A 20,118-nucleotide genomic window follows, 5' to 3' on the forward strand; every position below is an offset into this window, starting at 1 on the left:
CCTCTCCTTGCACAACACAGAACCTCTAAAAGTTGGGCTGCTCTCTGCTGCTTTAAAAATGGAGCATACTGAAAACCCACTGCTCAGCAGGCAAGCAGAGGCTTTGGGAATGATTTTTAGAAGGTTTGGTCACGAGTTAATAAGTTCCCGAGATGAGACTAATTGGTGCTGTCTTGGCTGTTACTTGTGTAAGAATTTCGTGTTCAAAGGACTTGCGCCATCAAAGACACAGGGGACATTAAAAGTTGCAAGCTGACTTAACAAAACAAGCATGGTAAGGGGACTGTCAATAACAGGCCCAGGCAAATATGTTACAGCTTGAGTCAGGCTGGAGCCAGGCTGCCTGCGTGCTGTTCCCTTCTACAGATGGGGCAGCACTTGGCAAAGCTGACATGGATTTGGAATTTAAAGCTATGTGGTGATTTCAGTATTTCATTTTCCTGAGAATCAATAAGGATGATTCAACACCAAACCAGATGGCCACACAGCTACTGTGGAATATCAGCTACAGGCCAACCTTTTATTTTTCTTCAGAACATTACCTCTTACAACAACCTTATTTTCCAAAGTGTCTTAAATGCAAGAAAACACACTTCACTGGGAGAGTCTATAATATGCCTCTTTTTTTCCCTTAGAACTGCCATTAGGATTCTCAGGAAGATCTAATGCCTCTCAGAACTCAGAAAGCCAGGATGCACATTCAAAGGCAGGAGAATGTGAAGAACCTTCAGAATGATCGGGAGTGGGTTTGGAGGTTGGGGATTGTTGGGATTGTACTTTGTAATCTGCTTTTTCATTTCATTTTGCTTTTGACTAAAACATTGCAGAAGGAAGCATGATGAAGACAGTTACAGAGCAAGTAAAAGAAACTCTACCAGGCCTAACAGCTGCTAAAAAACTATTTTGGAAGAAGTTTGTAGGCCAGTAATATAATAGCCCTGGATTCTTCCACCTGTCTTAGAGACCTTTGTATTTCTCTCCTGAGTCCCTAACTGCTAACTCCATCTTCCTCTTTTGCCCTTTCACTTCCATATTTTAACTTTTTATTTTGAAATACTTTTACATTTAGAGGAGAGTGCAAACTAGTGCAACCTTTATGGAAAATAGTATGGAGAATCCTCAAAGAACTAAAAGTAGACCTACCATTTGATCCAGCAATCCCACCCATGGGTATTTACCCAAAGGAAAAAAAAGTTATTTTATCAAAAAGACACTTGCACTAGAATGTTTATTGCAGCACAATTCACAATTGCAAAGATACATAACCAACCCAAGTGCCCATCAATTCATGAGTAGATTAATAAAACATACACCATGGAGTCCTACTCAGCCATAAAAAATGAATTAATGCATTTTGCAACAATCTGGATGGAACTGGAGACCATGCTCCTAAGTGAAGTACCTCAAGAATGGAAAAACAAACACCACATGTATTCACTATTAAAGTGGAACTAACTGATCAGCACTCCTGGTACACTCCGTTCAGTTGCTTCCAGTCCTCTTTTAAATCCATTTTTGATTAAATGATAGACATTTTGATTAAATGATAGACATTACATATGAAAAACTCTAAAGGTTCTATATAATGTGATATTTTTTCAGAGAGGAAAAATTATCTTTTGACAAGTAGCCAGAGTAGGAGCTGATCACCTTTATCCAATCAGTAGCTGAGCTGAATCAATGCTGGGTTTCAAACTTTATAAAGCTTGGTCTACTTCTGGTTTGCTTTCACTCCTAGTATCTGTCTCTCACAGGGTCCCAGTTGAGCCTGGTGGGTTTCCCAGAGCTCCTCCTCCTTTGAAGGTCTTGAACTCCAAACTTGTCTATCTGGATCAGTTAAGTAGATGATAACTTCACTGAGCTCTTTGATTGTCTTCTGATCTGTTTAGTTTCTCCCTGTGCAGCCTAAAAGTCAACAAATACCCCAACGCATGCAGAATATTGGGCTGACTTCAGGGAGTTTACCTTTTCTCTGGGTTCTTGGCCTTTTCAATCCCTGTCTGTCATGGAAGCTCTTTGAAACTTTCAGATAGATTTTCTTTTGTATTTTATCTAACTTTTCTAGTTGTTTTTACGGGACATTTAGTTATAGGAAATGTTACAAGAAATGCTCGGAGATTAGTTTGGGGTGATCTGGCTCATTAAGAGTTTGTTGTTTTTGATGCAGTTTTACTAACTATATGTTATGCCAAAGAAAGATGTGTCTTCCTACGGCATCCAGCTTAATGTAACCTAAGATTCACAATAAGTTAATTAAAATTTACAAAACGTACAAAACCCCAAAACACTCCAACATTATCTTACTTGATTTACAATGAAAAATATCTGGTTAAATAGTTAGGTGAATAGGGTTCCATCATATGCTTATTTTGACCCCTGTGCAATAATTATTCTTACTGAACACTAAGTAGTGTCTGGATTTAGGGCTTTGCAATCATCATTTTATTTTATTTGTTAATATTTTAAATGTTAACATTTCAGTATATTTATGTATATGCAAATGCTTGGATTAAAAAATGTAAGCAAGTTGGTAGAAGCAGCTGCCATGATTTCAAATTGTAGTCTAACACAGTACTTGTATCCTTTCTTAAAACAAGGTCTTATTGGCTAGGTGTAGTGGCTCATGCCTGTAATCCCAGCACTTTGGGAGGCTGAGGTGGGAGGATCATTTGAGACCAGCCTGGTCAATATAACAAGACCATGTCTCTTCAAAAACTAAAAAAATAAAAACAAAACAAAAAACAAACAAACAAAACCCCAAGGTCTTATTATTGTACGGGAGGGACCTGGTCTTGAAGAAGTTTAGTGAGCAATCTTTTGGTTGTAACAACAAAACTAACTTAAGCCAAAAGAATCTTGTTGGCTCATTTTTTAGTTACTTTAGGCTGCTATAACAAATTACCATAGACTGGGCAAATATTTATTTCTCACAGTTCTGGAGGCTGGGAGTCCAATATCAAGACACAAGCAGATTCAGTGTCTGGTGAGGGTTTGCTTCCTGGTTTATAAATGGCCATCTTCCTGCTTTGTTCTCACATGTCAGAAGAGATGAAAGAACTCTCTGGGGTGTTTGTTTGTTTTTTGACAGAGTCTTTCTCTGTTGCCCAGACTGGAGTACAGTGGCATGATGATAGCTCACTGCAACCTCCAACCCTGGGGCTCAAGTGATCTTCCTGCCTCAGCCTCCTGAGTAGCTGGGGCTACAGGTTCACACCACCACACCCAGCTAATTAAAAAAAAACCACATTTTCTTTTTAACATCTCGCTATGTTGCCCAGGCTGGTCTCAAACTCCTGGGCTCAAATGATCCTCCTGCCTTGGCCTTCCAAAGTGCTGAGATTAACAGGTGTGAGCCACCTCACTCTTTTTCATAAGGTCACTAATCCCATTCCTGAGGTTCCGTCCTTATGACCTAATCATCTCCCAAAGACCAAACCTCCAAATACCATCACATTGGGGATTAAAATTTTAATGTGTGAATTTTGGGGGAGTACATTCAGTCCATAACAGTTCATGTAACTCTGAAGTCCAAGAGTGGATTCTGGCTTGAGGTCCATCTGGACCAAAGACTCTTAAGATGTTGTCAGGAATTGGCCTTTCTTCCTGTATTTCAAAGAAGTTTTCCATTGTTTGCTTGTCTCATTTTTTATTCAGGCTCTCTGTACAGTAAGAAGGATGGCTCCAAGCCTGCTTCCTTATCCAAACAGAAGAGAAACTCTTTCTTTCTTGTTGTTTCTATATCATATATTATGAAAAGACTCTGGCACAATATGAGTCATGTTTCCAACCATAGATCAAGGATATGGTATTATAATTGGTTGAGTTCTGGTCACATGACCATATTTGTGGCCAAGGAGGCAGATCACTATGATTGATAGCCCCAACATGACTACATAGGGAAGGGAGGCTGTTTATTATATTTTTGCTCCCTAGAGTTGTCTCAAGAATGCTTCTCGAATAACATAGAATTATCTATGAGTCATATATCATCACAATAAGTCTGGAAGAGGTATTCACAAAACTCTATGTACTGGCTTCTTTCCCCTACACTTATTTACATGGCTACATTTTGGTGGTTCTTAATGTTTTCAAGTTTTGGGTTCATGTCCTCCCCATTATCTGGCTCTGGCATAACAGCTTTGGCCTGAATATATTTTAGAAATAAAAGAAACATACTCAGTGAGAGAAGCTTCCCTCTCAGCTCATCCAGACACACTTGGTCTCAAGGTCTTCCTTTTGGAGTAATTGCCTACTGTAAGCTTTAACTATCCTTTCCTCTTAGCCCTTCATTCTAACCATGAGCTCCTACTTAGCTCTATTTACACTCTTCAGATTATTCATGCTTGGGGATTGGCTAATGTTTGAATGGGCCGTGCATAAAAACTCTTAGATCAAGGTAACTCATTACTTAGACTGTCAATGTTCTTTGTTCTGTGTGCTTGCTTCTGTTGTGAATATTTTTCTTTGATCTTTTGGTTTCTACAAAATTCCTGGTTCCTGATAGTATTAGAATTATGCCTTTGTCAATTGTGAGTAGGATGAGGGGGTCATGCCACAGAGGGTTGCACACTATGTACATGTCAGAGGTGGAGAAGGTACTGGTGATTAACCTGGAGAAGAGAACTAATATTTGTTGATTGCCTACAATCTACTAGATGATTCGCAAATATTTTAAACTGTCATATGATCTTGATAAGAGGGAATCACATATTTGTTTTACAGAATCTGAAGCTCAGAAAGGTTAAGTAACTTGCCTAAAGCCATATAATCATTCAGTGGTGGAGTTGGTATTCAAACTTTCAGGTAAAATTGACTCTAAAGCCTGTGTTCTTTTCAAAGAAGCAAGTGATGGATGAAGTTCAGACATGGAGGCAGGAGAATATGGTGACAGATGTATCCATGCTGTTTATCTTTCAGAGAAACGAAACCCTCTGAGGAACTGAGGATTATGATGCTAATCAAAGGGCAAGAATCAGTATCAGGATCTCTAGGATTAAATCTGTAGCAGGGACACCACTGAAGATAGCACAGGTACCAGGAACCCAAGGAACAGCCCTCTTATCAAGATCATATGACAGGAAAACTGAGGTTATACTGCCAGAGCTATCAAGTCTAAATGCCAAACTTAGAGACCAAAGGCAAGTCAAAGCAAGGTTCAAAGCAAGACAGAAATGGGATGAGTTCATAGAGGTTCTGAATAAGTATGAGGGGAGGGAAGGAGCATTTCTAAAATTATTGCCCTCCATATAAATAGGTATTTGTGGCTCACCTTTAAGTAACATGATTTGTAAGTGGGTACTACAGGTTTAAAATGCCAGAACACACCACTGCTAAAAGATGCAAGTGTTCCCAGTATATTCAGCAAGGGAAATGTCCAAAAAAAAAAAAAAAGGAACAGGTGAATGTCCTGGAAAGCACTGATTAAGGCTGTGTGTCACTAAGACTTACAGAGCACTAATTAAAAGCTGCCAAGTATTCTATCCCCCAGGTCAAACCGTTTGAATGGGAGATGGGGATGCAGCTCAGCCAAGGCTTTGAACTGGCTAGGAATCCAAGAAAAAAAGTGACAAATAAGTCTAGTTTCCAAAATAGCAGTTGCTGCCACTAGTCAATGAACGGTTTTCCAGCTTGCCCAGTGTAAAAGGGATTGTTAATCCCCCCATTGTCTTTCTAGCCACACCCACAGATTAGCACTGCCATCAGTCTTCTTACCCACCAAGCTCTGGCAACTCTTAAAAGGAATTTTCCAAGTGCTTTAGTTCAGTGCTCTAACTGTCACAGCTCAAGCTCACAAGCCATGCCCTGGTTCCTTCTGCACCTGGAAACTATGGGTGGCGGCTGGTTTTCTGCTAGATCTCAATGACTAATGCACACCTGCATATTCTTTTGTTCCTATTGGCAAAAGAAACATTTCACAGAACAATTTGAAAAGACTGTTGTCAAGAAATTTGGGCAAAAATTCCTACATGGGCTTTGTTTTCTTCAGGATTGAAATCAGTGAGATTTTGTAGGATCTTAGAATTAGTATCTTTTTTCTCATAACTTTTTTTTCTTGCATTTAGTTTAGTAACCTTCATTGGCAATAAAAGATTAAGAATTACAGTTCCTTTTGGTATGAATTCATCCAAAAATGTGTATGAATGTGTATGTCCTTTCTTTAGCTATCATAGTAGCTAATTTGGGGAACTTGGGTATGATGTCTAGATTATTGTGCTGTTCCTAGGAGGTGTCTTTGAGGAAGTATCACCTTAATTTGTGTCCCCTGCTAATCTACTCAAGCTATTGTTAACCAGTTGCTCTGTCTTCCAAGGGAAGAAAAATCTTCTATAGCTAAGAGGTGATTTTAAGGTCAGGGGAATTCCATTTCCTTGGAATGGAGTGAATGGGAGAAGAAAACTAGGAATTAGAAAAGAGTGAAATCATGATTTGCATTCAAATGCCTAACTCACACTGTTAAGAGTCAATCTTGATGCACGGTAGGTATCCAACAAATGTTTTATCATATTGCTGCTGCAGATTATGGATACTTGTCAAGGAGCTAGAACTAGAGAAGTTTCATTTTAAGGAAGGTTTTAGGAAATAGGCTATACTAAGAGATCAGAAAAAATAGAATCAAAACAGCAAACCATACTCAGTAAAACCAATGGTCAGGATAAAAGTTTGATCATAAGCCAGGTGAACTGAAAAGAACAAGTATACAATTAATGAAGAAACAATGCAGGATTTCCAAAGCTCATGCTGTTCCCAAGGCAATGGGTAATGCAAGAAGTGTAGAGGCATGTGGTCCAAATATAGTCTCTGGAGAATATGGGGATAAATAAGCTGAAACTAAAAAGATCAAATAGGGCAGAGGGACCAAGCTAGAGTTATTGGACCATTTATAAACTCATTTATATTTATAAACTCATGGTAGTGTTATAACTTTGGACAGATTTGGCTTGATATACACAGTGTTTTAAAAGGCAGTGTAAATAGGCAGATGTCATAGTGGGTTGCAGTACCAGATTCTTAGCACCTATTGTCCTGTATCAGGCCAGCTTTATACGCATTCATTATTGTTGCCTGGTTCATGTTTGGCATTTGAGTTTGCTACTCCTGGTGGAGGCCATCTGCTTGGCACTCTACCTCCACATCATTTCAGTTCCTATGGCCATTTATTCCCAACTATCAGGAATGACTTTTCCCTGGTCTCTGGGACCACTGAGCCTGTTTCTAATCAGAAGGGATTTAGGGAGGCTTGGTATAGTTCTTCCACCCTTCAGCAACACATTATGCTGCTTATCTAGCATCTGGTTTTGTCCCAGTAACTGGGCTCTTTCTTTATTCCTTGTAAATAAACTCAATCTTTATACTTCCGTTTTAGTACCTGGGTCCCTGACGTTTTCACTGGTGTTGAAATTCTGTGTTGGCATTCTGTCTTGTACCCCATTTTTGTTTCTTGATATGTGGCAGCAGCCCTTACTTATGCAGTGAATTTATTTGTGAGTATTTGTCTAGGAATTCTAGTAAAAGTCTTTGCTTAACTACCTTCCAATCTTAAATGATCTGACCTAAGGGAATATACAGCATGACAGTTTAAGTATTATTCACAAAGTTATTGCTGCACAACACCAGTGTTTGTCAAAAGACTGGATTATCAAATTAACAGCCTAAAAAAGACGTGGAAAAAGTGGGAAAATGAAATTAAGGAAAGGAGAGAATGATAAATTACAGGTGTGTGTGTAAAATATCCTCCTGTCACACACACACGTGCACATACACACAAAGCAGCCTTGGCAAAATGAAATTGAAATGATTGAAAGAAAATACTTGGGCTGCTAGTATCTTAGTTTGCTTTGTGTTGCTGTAAAGGAACACTCAAAGCTGGGTAATTTATAAAGAAAAAAAGTTTATTTGGCTCATGATTCTGATAACTGGAAAGTTCAAGATTGGATATCAGCATCTGATGAGAGCCTCGGGCTGCTTTCACTAATGGCAAAAGGCAAAAGGGGAGCTGTTGTGTGCAGAGATTACGTGATGAGAGAAGAAACGAGAGAGAGAGAGAGAGAGAGAGAGAGAGAGAAAGGTGCCAGGCTCTTTTTAACAACCAGTTCTCTCAGGAACTAATAGAGTGAGAACTCATTCACCCCTGAGAGAGGACATTAATCTATTCATGAAGGATCCACCCCAATGATCCAAAAACCTATTTAAGACCCACTTTCAGCATTGGGGATCAAATTTCAACGTAAGTTTTGGAGGGGACAAACATCTAAATGATAGCAGATAGTCATTGGTGCTTTTCTGAAAATAGCTCACATTCCCTTCCCTTTCTAGGCCTATTATAAGATTGTGCTTCCTAACTCCCTCATGGTTTGGTGGAATTGTGGAATTAGTTTTGGCCAACGGGTTAAGAGCAGAAGTGACATGCCTCATTTCAGGGCCAGAAAGGCCAGATAATTTATTTGCCTGTGTGAGATGCTTCCTAGGTTTCTTCCCTTTTACCTGTATGGATGGAGATGTTCAAGATGGTGGCTGCCCTCTCATACTGAATTCCTGAGAGATCCCTGAGTACCTAAAATGTGAAGAGCACCCTTTCACCACCACCTCCACCTCCAGCAACCCATGATGGAAATGTAACATGAGCATGAAATACACATTTGTTGTTTTAAGCCATTAACATTTTAGTGATTTTTATTTTTCTTTCTTTCTTTTTTTTTGTTATCCCTACCAGAACATAACCCAACCTATCTTGACTGATATAACTGGCTTAGATAGCAGACTTCTCCCTTCAGATTCCTCAACAAATAAGTCATATCTTTCCTAGTGATGAATAGCAGTCTGGTTTTGAAAGAAAAACTGTTTTTTAAGATCAAAGTGAGGATTGCTGATTCAGAAGAATGAACCCCAACAGCTATTTTCATACTTGTGCCTGGCTTAGAAATCTCCTAGCCAATACTGACCAGGATGACACAGCTCAGCTTGAAATCTGTATGAGAGAGAGGATATCAATACAAAGGCTGCTTGCTGACTAAGCCTATAGATTCCAGCAGGGAATTGACAGTTTGATTTATTCCATAAAAATGGGCTTTAGGATTCAGTTTTGGGTCAAAATGAAAAATGCCAGGGGACAGTAGAAAAAATTTATGATGATATATTATTTAACTGTGAATAAGAAATATTTGAGATTAGATAAGAAGCCTATCCCCCCCCAAAAAAAACAGGGTAAGCAGCTTTCCTGTCATCCTACTTCCATCCTTTGCTCAAATTCTCCTTAATATCTTACTTTGTCTCCATACTTGTTGTTTCATTTCAAGTCAATCTGCAATATTATATAATCCATATCTTGTTAAGTATACTGATGTTTTTGGAATTAAGTATTGTCTTCTTGGAAAAAGCTTAAGCTACTAAAAATGGAAATATTTCCTGGTGGCAATTTATTGATTGATTGAAAATCTGGGTGCAGAATTCTGTCCAACATCTGATTAGGCCATTTCATCTTGCTAACAGTTATAGAAAACTACCAGGGAGTCTAGTTAAAGGAGTGTTTATTTTCTTTTCTCCTTGTGAACCATTCCCTGAACAAAAAGTGAGACCCCTACTTTTTAAAATAACTTTATGTTCTCATTTTAAAATAGTAAATGATAATTATAGAAAATACAAGCAAGAAAAAAGTAAATAAAATCACTCAAGTTTATCACAAAGAGGAACTACTGTTAACATTTTTATATACTTTTGTGAAGATGGGATCATACTCTTTGGTAACTTGCTTTTTTTCCACTTAATATATCATATCTTTAAATAAACATTTACAGTGAATGCATTTTGTGGTCTTGTTCTATCAAATGGATACACAATAATTTAACTGACCCCCCTGTAAATGCATAAGTAGATTGTTTCTAAATTTTCTATATCAAATACTGTAATGAACAGTTTTGTAGTTAATCTTTTCTCACTTTTGTACTTCTATAATATTTCCTTATGGTATATTTCTAGAAAGAAAATTGCTGGGACAAAGAATATATACATTGTTAATGCTTTTGGTACAGGTTAGAAGATCATAAAATTTCCTCCTTCTGGTTTATATTCCCTTCCAGCTATGAATAAGAATACCTGTTCCTCTGTACCTTTACAGACACTGGTTATCACCAGTTAAAAATATTTGCCAATTTAAAAGGCAAAAGCTACAGATTTTACATTTTTAAGTTAAGCCTCCTGGAAAAAGAATAAGACTAGTTGTGCAATGTGTTCTTAAGTAGGGCCATATTTTAGGGTCTAGAAATGGTTGATTTCTTTCCTAACTCTCCATTTGAAATTTCCCACAGAGCTTTGTTTTATGCAATGTCATCCATCATAACTAGAGATGTGCTACATACAGTAACTCACCAATCATTCAAGTCCCGGTAAACCTGTAATATTTGCAATTTGTGTCTATTGCACATATTTATCTATTTACTCCACTTTCATCATCTGTAGGAAAACAGCTATATTTGCCTCAGTAGCATCATCAGAGAGAGAAATAAGTTAGCAAGTTTCACCTGTTTGTATTCCTTCATCTGATTTACTGTGGAATATGATTGTTTGATTTGTGAAGTAATGATGCTGAATGAGGAATCAGAATAGTGGCAAGGAAAATATTTTTTAACAGAAAGTCTTTTTTTATTGTTTCACCAGTTGGTAAGATAAAGTATTCAGAAGGGAAGAGTATGTCATCATAAAACTGAGTTAGATAATAGGCAATAAGGCATAACAACATTTCCTAACCTCTTGGATAAAACTTGCAAAAATCTTCAAGAACCAATTACACAGAACAATATATCACTAGGGTGTGAATTCTCTTTAGTTGCTTTGCAATTTTCCATAAATGGTAAGCACATTGCTTGGTGGAATTAAAAATACACAGGAGCTCTCTCTAGCTTGGCATTCTCTGGCTTGAATTGGCTCAGCTGTGGTTCTTGGCTTTTTGTTTTGTTTTGTTTTGTTTACAGATCACTTCATTGAAAGAGGAAAAGAAAAAAAAAAAACAAAAAACAACTTGTTTTCATGCCCCACTTCTAATAACACCCAGTGGGAAAATACTAGGGTGCAAGGCTTCCTTTTCCATTTCTGTGGCAAAGCAAGGCTGCAGATTTTTAAAGAATAGCTAAAACTAGTAGTAATATGTTGGGGGCTTTGTTCTGTCTTACACTGTCATGTGCAACAGATAATGGTTTGGATGTTGATTTTCCCACTCATTTATTGAATACACCCATCCCTATCCCTACTTGTATTTTACTATTTACTAAGAGAAAACACTTACTAAGAGAAACACCTACTTTTTAAATAGAAAATGGATAAAAATGATAACAATCCACTGTGCCAGCTCATTGTACCAGCCCATTGACACAAGATCAGAAGTCATATCCCCAGTGACAGCTCTAGTTACCTTTGATTTAGTATTTTATTGACATTCCTGAAATTCTGTAGCATGTGAATTAATAGAATCCTTAATAGTGCTTGGGATAATCAATCATTCTTCTTGGTGATTCTCATTTTTTTTCTTTAAGTAATATTTATGTAACTTTTATAATAATCAATATGAAGTTTTTAGATTTTTCCAAGTCTGAACTTCTAGCTTTGAGTCATATTTTCATCTTTCATTACTGTGATAGTTAATTTTATGTGCCAAGTTGACTTGGCCACAGGGTGCCAAGATATATGGTCAAATATTGTGCATGTGTCTGTGAGGTGTTTTTGAATGAGATTAACATTTGAATTGGTGGACTGAGTGAAGCAGGTTGCCCCTAATATGGGTGGGCCTCATCTAATCAGTTGAAGGCCTGACTAGAGCAAAAAGGCTGACCCTCCCACGAGTATGAGGGAACTTCTCCTGCCTGACTGCTCAACCTGGGACATTGCTCTTTTCCTGTCTTCAGACTCGAACTTAAACATTGGCTCTTCTTGGGTCTTGAGCCTGCCAGCTTTTGGACTAAGACTACACCATTGGCTCTCCTGGGTCTCTAGCTTGTCCATTGCAGATCTTGGGTCTTCTCAGCCTTCATAATCACATAAGCCAATTCCTTATAATAAATCTCTGTGTATATATGTATATATAACATTATATACACATATACATTATATATACATATATTAAATATTATACTTGTATATATGTATACAAATGCACATACACATACATGTACATACACATCCTGTTGGTTCTGTTTTTCTGGAGAGCCCTGACTAGTATAATTAGTAAAGAGATCATTTAACTTACAGATGAAGGTATGTTCCATTATTTATTCCTCACTTGAAATTCAAATCCTTGGGGATATCTTCAGCATCTACATGGCACAGGGCTATTACTATCAGCAGCATATAGATGTTGGGCTAAGGCTGACTCACAGGGTGATGATTATAGCAAAACTCTTCCTAGACAATTATATTTTGGTAGAAACTGAGAAAACTATGAGAGGTTATAGTTTTAGAGAAATTTGAATATTGACTAGGTTTTTTCTTATTGTAATTTAATATCCTTAGGATATAGATTTCATATTATCCATTTTGCATATTTCATGACTTGCTCATAGCAGGTAATGAAGAAATGTGCATTAACTAATTAGATATCCTCAGTTACATATATTTTTACAAATCATAGTGGGTAGTGATTGGGGACTTTGCTAGTTGCAAGACACACAGATGGTTTTTTGGGTGCAACTCTTTTTTCACTTGGGCCATTTGCTGACAGTGAAGGGGTGCTGGTAATTGTCTGTGATCCTGGCAAAATCATTATGTCAGAGGCTTATACATCTGTTGAAAAGGTATCAGCTATTCATTGACATTTAATAATCTGTGCTTCTCAATAACTAGTTTCACAGAAAATCATGTAAGCATTTTAAGGTTTCTGGAAATTTATTATAAAATATAAGAATTGATAAAATTAGCAATATATGAAGTTTATTATTAATAGTTTGAGAGTAAAGTGAGGTGGGATAGAGATCCAAATTGTAGGAATGTAAACTGTAAAATGGATTTATCATTATCTTCCTTTTATCTGAATATCCTATCTTCCTAACCCTCTCAGATTCTGCGGCAAAATTCTGTAAGGAAAAAAAAAAATGAGATACCTTACAGAATGACAGCAAGGAGGAATGAACTGGGTCAGGGGAATTTAGCTCTAGCCTGATAATTTCAATCTGACCCAAGTCAGTAATGAAAGTTGCTCGATGCACTATGGGAAATTTGATGGTAGTCTAGGGCCAAACTTAATGGGCAAGTGCATCTATCAGCACAACACATCACCACAGAGCAATCACATTTATGATCTCAAAAGAATTAAAGAGGCAATGAAGGCAAAATGCTTTTCAAGGAAAACAGGTAGGTTCTTCCCTGTCAAGGTTGAGATTAAAATCCTCTGAGCCAAGGTTCTATTTGCCACCTTTAGTGCTAGTGCTGCACGTCAAGTCATGGACTTTTAATTTGATTAAAAACTTAAGTGCCCTCAATTTTACTGCTTTAGGTTTGCATCATGCATCATTGAGTCATAAGATGGGAAACATCTGTTTTAATTTGTAAGAAAGTATCAAACAGAGACTTCTTAACACAGCTCATCAAGACCAGCAAAAGCAGAACAACCAGCAGGTCAAATGGGTAATAATATGACCATCTCCAGATTCAGCAGGTACCAGGAATGTCTTGTAACCAGGAAAATCACCAGGCCACTAATTATTATGGTTCAAGGTCCAAGGTCATGAGAGAGACACTGAAGCATATATTGAATGAAAGTCTCTAGTGCAGATGTAATTGTTGATTGGATGTCAATTATAAATAAGGCATAATATGATATCCAAATGATAATGGTGAAGATACTATAAGATTCTTGGCTCTCAGTCAATATATTAACAACTGTTACAGTGTTTTCATTGTGGAATGCAATGCAGTTGGGAAGGAGGAATTAATTAGTCTTTGCAAAAATTCTATTAATAACAAAGGCAGCCCTTAGTTTCCCATTTTTACTTTATTCATCAGGAAAAGTGATGTCTGCTTGCCTAAACTCTCAAATGCTCTAAGGCAGTAGTTCTCAACCTTGACTGCACATTAAAATCACTGGGGGAGTTTTAAAAATAAAATCTACTGCCTGGGTCCTGGGTCACCGCCCCACCTCCAGAATTTTTATTGAATGCCTCTAGAGGGAGGTCCAGGTATCCATATGTCTTTAAAAAGGTTCCTTGGAGGGAATCAAGATGGAGGACGAGAAAAACTGTCAGCCAGAGTGTCTCTGCAAGAAAGACAGATTTTAGAAGAAAGTGAAGGAAAAAAAAAAAAAATCAGGCAGACGAACATAGATCAGATGAGGGTCGGAAGGAAGAGTGCCTGAAACTACAGGAGACTCCACATGAAGAAGCTGCAGAGGAGAATTGGAAGGAGAAAGGCCCCTGAGAGGCTTGGAGACCAGCAACAAGGGTAGGTGGAGCAGCTACATTTCCCCTCCCTTGCGTTTTGGACTGCGGGTGGACTCCTCAGCGGAGAGACCTGCCCACACCAGCCCAGAGATGGCCCCGCCAGTGAGCCGTGAGCCTCTTGCAGACAGGGCACCAGGCTCCCAGCTCCCTTGGGGCACCTCCCAGTCCACAGATCTGAGCCGATCGGCAGGCGCCATATTGCTTCATTCTCCCCTTCCCCTTTGCCTACTGGCTACTGCTGAGAGAGACAATTTAGCCAACACACTGAGGCATCTGCAGGGAATGGGACCTCTCCATTTTGGGACCTACAGCAAACTGAGGGGTACTCAGATTGTGAGCACCCCACCCACCCGCCCTCCCAGGTCCTCCTTGCCTGGTGACTCCAGGAGAGCAGGGCAAATCCTGAGGTGGAGAGATATCGATCCAGCTTGGGCACCCCATGGGTGACTTGAGACCAGCACTCCTCTCCTTGGAAAGGTCAGGGATTGATCTCCAGGGCCCAGGGGACAGGCCTGAAGACCAGATCCCATACACCCAGGCCTCAATTGTATTGCCCTGGGGCACAGAAGGGTTATTTGTGAACGACCCTACTGAGTGTGTGTGCCTTCAGGGGCAGACCAGCGTGCCTGAGGGGCAACCCTCCTCTCACAGGAAGGCTGTGCACCCAGCCCAGGCTGCGATCCTGGGCAAGGAACCTCCTGGCCTGTATGACAGCCAGGGTAGATCCACTGGCTTGAGGTCCTGCCTGCTGACAGAGGCCCCGGAGACACTGTGGAATAGGGGAGGGTGGAAAGGAGCAAGGCCTGCTCTAGACTGTAGGTCTCAGACAGCCCCACCCCACACACAGACTTTTCTGCTGAGAGGGGCCATTCCAGCCCCTCCCTGGCAGCTTTGCCCAGAGGCAAAGAACAGACCTTTGACCCCTGCTAACAGCATTTGTGGAGCTTGAGGGCAGGCTCACCCAACCCAGCTCTGCCCAGACTCACTCCCTGACCTGCCCCCACTGAAGTGCAGAATAAGGACACACCTGGAAGTCCCAGGGCCCCACCCACCACGTGAGGCACTAGAGTGACTCTCCAGAGGAACGAGAGCTGGTTACAGAACCCCAAAACAACACTGCAGCCTGCCCCTCCCAGCAAGTGCCACCTACTGACAGGGAGGTCATTCTGCACGCCCTTATACAGCATCTACTGACTCATCATATAGGGTGTGGTCAAATCTCACCCACAAACACCACCTAGTGGCTCAGAGACTAAACAGGGTGTGTCATGATCCAAACGAATATCTAAAGGCAAGAAGCAGCAGCTGATCCAGATGGGAAGGAATCAGTGAAAGAACTCTGGAAGTATGAAGAATCAAACGGAAAGCACACCCCCAAAGAGAAACACTGGCTCTCTAGCAATGGACATTAACCAAACTCAGAACACCAAAATGACAGAAGAACAATTTCAAACATGGATCATCAAAAAACTGAACGATATGCAAGAAAAAATGGATAACCAACACAAAGAAACCACACAATAAATCCAGGACTTGGAAGAAAAATTCACTAAGGAAATTGAAATATTAAAGAAAAATCAAACTGAACTCCTGGAAATGAAGAATTTATTCAGGGAACTACAAAACACAGTGGAAAGCCTCAAGAGCAGGGTAGATCAAACAGAAGAAAGAATCTCAGAGATCGAAGATAACACCTTCCAATTAAATAAGACAGTCACAGAGATAGATCAAAGAAATAAGAGAAAAGACCAGAGTCTGCAAGAAGTGTGGGATTATGTGAAGAAGCCTAATGTAAGAGCTACATGTATTCCTGAGGGTGAAGAAGATAATACGAATGGGTTGGATAAGCTATTTGAAGATATAATTGAGGAAAATTTCCCAGCCCTTGTTAAAAATCTAGATATACAGGTTCCAGAAGCCCAAAGGACCCCTGGGAGATTCATTGCAAATAGGAAGACACCATGTCATGCACTCATCAGACTGACCAAAATATCCACTAAAGAGGCCCTTCTTCGAGCTGTAAGGTGAAACAAACAAGTAACATACAAAGGAAAGCCCATCAGAATAACGCCAGATTTCTCAGCTGAAACCTTACAAGCAAGAAGAGACTGGGGCCCCATCATCTCTCTTCTGAAACAGAATAATGCCCAGCTTAGAATCTTGTACCTAGAAAAGCTAAGTTTTGTATAAGAAGGAGAAATTAAGATATTCTCAGATAAACAGAAACTGAGGGAATTCACCAAGACAAGACCAGCCCTCCAAGAAGTACCCAAAACAGAGTTGCACATGGACCAGCACAAGAAACACTCATGAATGTAAAACTACTCAAAAGCTAAAGATCAAAGGCCAGATACCACAATGGCTCAAAAGAGAAAACATAGCAATGAAGTTCTACCCAACAGGATGAACAGAAATCTGCCCCACCTATCAGTTCTCTCAATAAATGTGAATAGCTGAAACTCCCCACTCAAGAGACACAGGCTGGCCCAATGGATAAAAAATACAAGCCAAGTATCTGCTGTTCCAGGAAGCTCATCTAACCTGCAAAGATGCATTTAGACTGAAAATAAGGGGATGGAAATCGATATTTCAAGCAAATGAAAGCCAAAAGAAGGCTGGCATGGTGGTTTTAATTTCAGATAACTTAGTTTTTAAATCAACAAAAGTAATGAGAGACAAAGATGGTCACTATATAATGGTGAAGGGTACAGTTCAACAAGAAGACATAACTATACTTAATATGTATGCACCCAACTTAGGTGTGCCAAGATTCATAAAGCAAACCCTGCTTGAGCTAAACCAAATGATAAACAACAACACCATAATAGCTGGAGACTTCAACACCCTGCTGACAGCACAGGACAGATCCTCCAAACAGAAAATAAACAAAGAAATAATGGACTTAAACAGAATGCTAGAACAAATGGGCCTGACTGACATTTACAGTACATTCCATCCAAACACCGCTTAATATATGTTCTTCTCATCAGCACATGGGACATTCTCTAAGATTTACCATATCCTAGGACACAAAGCATGTCTTAAAAAATTAAAAAAAACAGAAATTATACCATGCATCTTCTTAGATCACAGTGTAATAAAAGTAGAAATCAACACTAACAGAAATTCTCATTTCTACTCAAAGTGGTGGAAGCTAAACAACCTTCTCCTGAATGATCATTTCATAAATGAGGAAATCAAGATGTAAATCAAAAGATTCTTTGAACTAAATGACAAAGGAGACACAAGTTATCAAAATATGTGGGACACAGCTAAAGCAGTCCTGAGACGAAAGTTTATTTCCATAAATGCCTATATCAAAAAGACAGAAAATTTACAAATAGACAATCTAATGAATAGACTCAAAGAGCTAGAGAAAGAAGAACAGGCCGACTCCAAACCCAGCAGAAGGAGTGAAATTAATAAGATCAAATCAGAACTAAATGAAATGGACAACAGGAAAACTATACGGGAGATTAATAATACAAATAGTTGGTTCTTTGAAGAGATAAACAAAATCAACACGCCTTTGGCTAGACTAAGACCAGAAAAGAAAAATCTCTAATAACCTCCATCAGGAACATGAAAGGAGAAATTACAACTGATGCCACAGAGATACAAGATATCATCTATGAATTCTACAAAAACCTTTATGCTCACAAATTGGAAAATGTGGAGGAAATGGGCAAATTTTTAGAAACACACAACCTCCCTGGGCTCAACCAGGAAGAAATAGAATTCCTGAACAGACCAATATCAAGAACTGAAATCTAAACAGCAATAAAAAACCTCCCCAAAAAGAAAAGCCCAGGACCAGATGGTTTCACACCCCACTTTTACCACACCTACAAAGAAGAACTGGTGCCTATCCTACAAAAGTTATTCCACAACATCGAGAAATATGGAATCCTCCCCAACACATTTTATGAAGCCAAGATAACTCTAATACCAAAACCAGGAAAGGACGCAACAAAAATAGAAAACTACAGACCAATATCCCTTATGAATATACATGCAAAAATTCTCAATAAAATCCTAGCAAATCGAATCCAGGTGTTTACCAAGAAAATAATCCATCACGACCCAGTGGGCTTCATCCCAGAGATGCAGGGATGGTTCAACATACGCAAATCTATAAATGTAATACACCACATAAATAGAAGCAAAAACAAAGACCATATGATCCTCTCAATAGACGCAGAAAAAGCATTTGATAAAATTCAACACCCTTTTATATAAGAATGATTAATAAAATAGGCATAGATGGGGCCTACCTAAAAATGATACAAACCATATATGACAAACCCACATCCAACATCATACTGAATGGGGAAAAATTGAAAACAGTCCCACTTAGAATTGGAATCAGACAAGGTTGCCCACTGTCCCCACTTATATTCAACATAGTGCTAGAAGTCCTTGCAAGAGCAATCAGGCAAGAGAGCAGAATCAAGAGTGTCCAAATGGGGACAGAAGAGATCAAACTCTCACTCTTTGCTGATGATATGATATTATATCTAGAAAACCCCGAGGATTCAACCAAAAGACTCCTGGAACTGATAAATGAATTCAGTAGAGTTTCAGGATACAAAAATCAGTACACACAAATCAGAGACATTCATATATGCCAATAACAGTCAAACTGAGAACCAAATCAAAGACTCAATACCCTTCACAATAGCAACAAAGAAAATAAAGTACCTAGGAATACATTTAACTAAGAAGGTAAAAGACCTCTACAGGGAGAACTATGAAACACTGAGGAAGGAAATCGCAGAGCAGGTAAACAGGTAGAAAACCATACCATGCTCATAGATTGGAAGAATCATTGTTAAAATGTCTATACTACCCAAAGTGAGCTACAGATTCAATGCAGTCCCTATTAAATTACCAGCATCATTTTTCACAGATATAGAAATAATAATTTTATGCTTTCTATGGAGCCAGAGAAGACCTTGTTTAGCAAAAGCAATTGTAGGAAATAAGAACAAAATGGGAAGTATTAACTTACCAGACATCAAACTATACTACAAGGCTGTGATTATTAAAACTGCTTGGTATTGGCACAAGAATAGAGACACAGATCAGTAGAACAGAACTGAGAACCCAGATATAAAACTATCCTCATATAGCCATCTAATCTTTGACAAAGCAGACAAAAGCATACTCTGGGGAAAAGAATCCTTATTCAATAAGTGGTGCTGGGAAAACTGGATAGCCACATGTAGAAGACTGAAACAAGACCTGCACCTTTCACCTCTCACAAAAATCAAATCACGGTGGATAATTGACATAAACCTAAGGTGTGAAACTATTAGAATTCTAGAAGAAAATGTGGGAAAGACTCTTATAGACATTGTCCTAGGTAAAGAATTTAGGAGGAAGACCCCAAAGGCAATCACAGCAATAACAAAAATAAATAAATGGGACCTCATGAAATTAAAAAGCTTCTGCACAGCCAAAGAAGCTGTCACGAGAGTAAACAGGCAACCTACAGAATGGGAAAAAATTTTTGCATGCTACACATCTGATAAAGGACTGATAACTAGAATCTATTTAGAACTCAGGAAATCAGCAAGAAAAAATCAAACAACCCTATCAAAAAGTAGGCAAAGGACATGAACAGAAATTTTTCAAAAGAAGACAGAAAAGTGGCCAACAAACATTTGAAAAGATGCTCAACATCTCTAATCATCAGGGA

The sequence above is a fragment of the Eulemur rufifrons genome, chromosome 30 (assembly GCF_041146395.1).
Source record: "Eulemur rufifrons isolate Redbay chromosome 30, OSU_ERuf_1, whole genome shotgun sequence".
In the NCBI taxonomy this organism is placed as follows: domain Eukaryota; kingdom Metazoa; phylum Chordata; class Mammalia; order Primates; family Lemuridae; genus Eulemur; species Eulemur rufifrons.